The sequence below is a fragment of the Pteropus alecto genome, unplaced genomic scaffold (assembly GCF_000325575.1).
Source record: "Pteropus alecto unplaced genomic scaffold, ASM32557v1 scaffold131, whole genome shotgun sequence".
NCBI lineage: Eukaryota > Metazoa > Chordata > Mammalia > Chiroptera > Pteropodidae > Pteropus > Pteropus alecto.
The window spans coordinates 8,019,648-8,024,116 of NW_006434709.1; the positions used below are offsets into that span (position 1 = coordinate 8,019,648).

Genomic DNA, 4,469 nt, shown 5'->3' on the forward strand with positions numbered 1-4,469 from the left:
AGACTTTCTTTTGACTTCCTTCCCCCTTTGCAAAAACCAGTTTTACCTCCATTTGTAATTCAATCTCTTTATTCCATTTAAATGTGTTTCTTTGACTTTTCCTCTGAACCTGTTAAATAACACCTATCTAGTCCCCTCACTAATTAATGAGTAAAATAAAATCTTTAAAACATGTTCATTCTTGTATCTGTTCTAGTGAGAGTCATGCTTTTACTTTTTTCTGGAAAAAAATGTTTTTAAAATATGGAACACCTCACGAATTTGTGTCATCCTTTCATGGGGCCAGGCTAATCTCTGTATCATTCCTATTTTAGTATATGTACTGCCAAAGCAAGCACTGAAAATTATTTTTTAACAAGGCTTCTGTTAAAAAGAAAAGAAACAACAGACCAAAATGGAGTCACTTTTGCTAAGCCACATCACCAAACCAAAATTTAATAAGCTAATTGCCGTTTCAGCCTTTCCCAGGAGTGAAATTTTAAACCAGTCTGGAATTTCCTGAGTAATACTAGTGAGGTAATCTGCCTGATAAGACTCTCTGCCATCCGCTAAGGCAGATGTCTCCAACGTTTTTGGCACCAAGGAACGGTGCTCCTATGGGAATCTAATGTCTAATGATCTGAGGTGGAGCTGAGGTGGTGATGCTAGTCCTGGGGAACGACTCCAAATATACAGATGAAGCTCTGCTGGCTTGCCCGCCAGCCACTCACCTCCTGCTGTGCGGCCCAGCTCCTAACAGGTTACCGATAGATACCAGAGGGATTGGAGACCCCTGTCCTTAAAAGAAGGTATCCTTTCCTAAAATAATCCATTCTTTTAACTTCTTAGTCTCTCCCTCTTTCTTCCTATAAAAACCTTCTATTTCGTACAACCCCTGGGAGTGCACTTCCAGTTGCAAGATGGGATGCTGCTTAATTCAGGAATTGCTTAATAAAGCTAATTAGATCTTTAAATTTATTCAGCTGAATTTTGTTGTCTAACACTACAGAGGTAACTACTAGAAAAAAATACAAACCTTCCCAATTATCACTAAAAACACAAACACAGAAATAAAACAAAGACAATAGGCCCAAATGTAATTGTCATATCAATAAGTTTCACTGAGCCAAATTCACCTAAGACTCTCATATTAGGTCGCAAAGTAAAACCTAATGATAAAACAAAATAATTAAGGAAGTTTGAAAACAAAAGGATGAGAAAAAGGGTTTTACTAAGCAAGTGTAATAGTTTAGCAGAGATTATTTTACTAGATGGGTAAATTCTGCCCAAAAATCAGTAAATGACATAAGGTTATTAAATAATATGGTTGCGAAATTCACAACCACAGATAGATATCTTATTAATATCTATGTAACAAATATATACTAATAAAGCAAAAGCTCGAGTAAATACAAGGTGAAATAGAAACATATCAGTAAGGGAGATTAATTTACATTTTTATGCCATAGTCATTAGATAAAACCTAAATAACAATTTTTTATATTTATATATCAATATTTATATTGATATATATCAAATTTATAATCTGCAACTAAAATTTTATTTTTTTGGATCTATGGAACATTTTCAAAATTAATTGACTCTACCATAATTAGGTCACAAAGAAACTTCAATAAAATCTAAAAGTAATGTAATTATAGGGGAGAAAAAAATCTTTTTCTTTTTACCCCCTTAGGTTCATACATGGGAGTTTTACAAAGATATGAGACTCAAGGAGGCAGCCAGCTGATTGAGGTTTATATTCCATCTTAGGCTAAAAAAACAAAGAGAAATTTGGGGTTTTGGGGTGTGGGAGGCAAGTTATTTATGTGAAGATAAGGAGTTGTCTTTGTTACTGGAGCAAAGGGGTCCATCTGCCTGCGTGCATCTAAGTCCAATGAGATATATACAGGTTTTGCAGCCAAGAAAGTAAAGATTTATTTTAGAGAGTTGCAAGTCCTGGAGACATGGGTGAGCTACCGCTCAAAAATCTGGCCACCATCCCGTCCCCTGACTACGAGGTGTTCCTCCTTAGTGGGTCTAGGACTGAAACATAGCTAAAACCAAGATGTTATCCTTGGTTTAACTGAAACTTATTGTCCTCATGATCTATAGTCTTTATTTTTAAAAGGTTTGACACTGACTATAACCTTATGTCCTAAGGCTTAACGATTAAGGGAGTGGGCGTACAAAGGTGGAAGGATAAGAGTGAAAAAGCAAGCGAGTCACGATGCCATCATGCTAGTCAAAGTCTGCTCGAATCAAAGAAAAGCTGACTTAAAGAAGTGACATCTGTTTGTGGTTACATCTTATTAAGCAGTTAAGAGTCTCCCAGGTGATGAGTTATCTTACCTTACCACTTGGACATTTATAACTCTCCCTTAATTAATACATGTTTCAAAAAGAAAGAAGAAGAAGAAGAAAGAAACTGTAGAATATCTAGACAATAATGGTAATAAAAACTGTGTATATCAAAACTCAAATAATATAACTAAAACAGTTCTCGGGGGGAGATATTATTTTCAAAAACACTTTAGAAAAAGTAAAAAATAAAATAAATCACACATAAACCTCAAGAAAGTTAGGAGAAAAAGAAAATTATGTCTAAGGAAAATAAGAGGAAGGAATTAATAAAGGCAAAGTGAATGAACTGGAAAACATAAAAACTATAGCACTAATAAATAAATCTATTAGCTGGTTCTTTGAAAAGTCCACAAAAAAAGAAAGAAAAAAAGAAAAGAAAAATAACATCCCCAAAGAAAGGCAAACAAAAGACATAAACAATTCATAGGAAAGAACATATAAAGAGTTTTAAACATAAGGCTGCCTAACCGTACTCATAAAGAGATATGCAAATTAAAACTATATTGAGATAAACACGCATATAAAAAGATGTTCAACATCATTAGTCATTAGAGAAATGCCAATCAAAACCACAATGAGGTCCTACTTCATGCTTACTAGGATAGTCGTAATTAAAAAAAAAAAAACCCACAAGTGTTATCAAGGATGTGGAGAAACTGGAACCTTCCTAGATTGCTGGTGGGAATGTAAAATGGTACAACCACTATGGAAAACAGTTCCTCAAAAGGTTAAATATAGTTACTGTTAGACCAGCAATTCCACCCCTAGGTATATAGTCAAAATAATTGAAAACATATGTTCACACAAAAACTTGTACTGGAATGGTCAAAGCAGCATTATTCATAATAGCCCCAAAGTAAAAACAATCCAAATGTCCAGCAAATGATAAGCAGATAAATCAAATATATTATACAATGGAATATTATTCAACAATAAAAACAAATGAAGTACTCATGCATGCTACAACATAGATGAACCTTAAAAACATTGTGCTAAGTGAAAAAAGCCAGTCGCAAAAGACCACATATTGTGTCATTCCATTTACATGAAACGTCTGGAACAGGCAAATCTATAGAAGCAGAAAGTAAATGAGTGGTTTCCTAGGACTGGGAAATAGGGAGTGTCTGTTAATGGGTATAGGGTTCATTTTTGAGGTGTTGAAAATGTTCTAAAATAGATCATGGTGATAGTGGCACAGCTTTGTGAATATACCAAAAACCAGTGAATTGTACACTTTAAATTAGTTAATTGTATATTATATAAATTATATCTCAAGCTGTTATGAAGAGGAAATACTGAGATAGTATTTTTTTTTTTTAACCGTTAAGAAATCTTCCCAACCTTTAGTGTGAAGAGAAAAGGTTAACCATTAAGGACCACTTCACCCTCCTGTTTCCAAGACAACACCCACCTATATCCTTCCACGACAACTCTCTTGTTTTAAAAACCTGTAAGTTTTCTTCCTCTTCTTTGAGAACTTCCTCATTAATGAACGTTTCTCCTATTACACTAGCCTAAGTAAAATGATCTCTTTAATTGTCAAGTGCATTTTGTCATAGATGGTATTTAGACATATGGTACTCTTTGCAAGGATTGGTTAGATTTTATAAACTAGAGAATTAATGAAAATATCAGTGGTCTTATCTTGGAATTATGGGTCTGAATAAACTGAGTTACTTGAGTTTTGATCATGTATGAAGCACCTCATAGCTTGGTCTGGCTCTGTTTATTCGTTTTGTGATTCAGGAGATGTTTGCAAGTGGTTTCTGTTCCAATTTTCAGCCCTCACACTTACCTGGTCCCTGGTATGTGTTCAATAAATATTTGTTGAATGACACACACACACAAAAAAATCAATATATTGTTGGCAGGGTAGAGGGGGGAGGGTGGGACAGAGCTAGTACAACTTTTTTGATTATAATTTGGCAAAATCTATTAAAAAAAACAAACAAACACCCTCGTGACTTAGCAGTTCCACTTCTAGGAATTAATTCTACAGATTAATGTGCAAAGGGCCACCTGATAAAGCTATTCATTGCAATCACAAGAGACCAGAAGTCTCTTAAATTTCCTTCAATGGGAAACTGCTTAAACTACGGTACAGACATACAGTAGAACTAGATGCG

At 34.5% G+C, this 4,469-nt stretch overlaps 1 pseudogene; it reads right to left on the reverse strand.

Moving 5' to 3' along the window:
* Nucleotides 1–237: 237 nt before the first annotated feature.
* Nucleotides 238–338, reverse strand: LOC112478106 (annotated as a pseudogene).
* Between the last annotated feature and the right edge of the window lie 4,131 nt (nucleotides 339–4,469).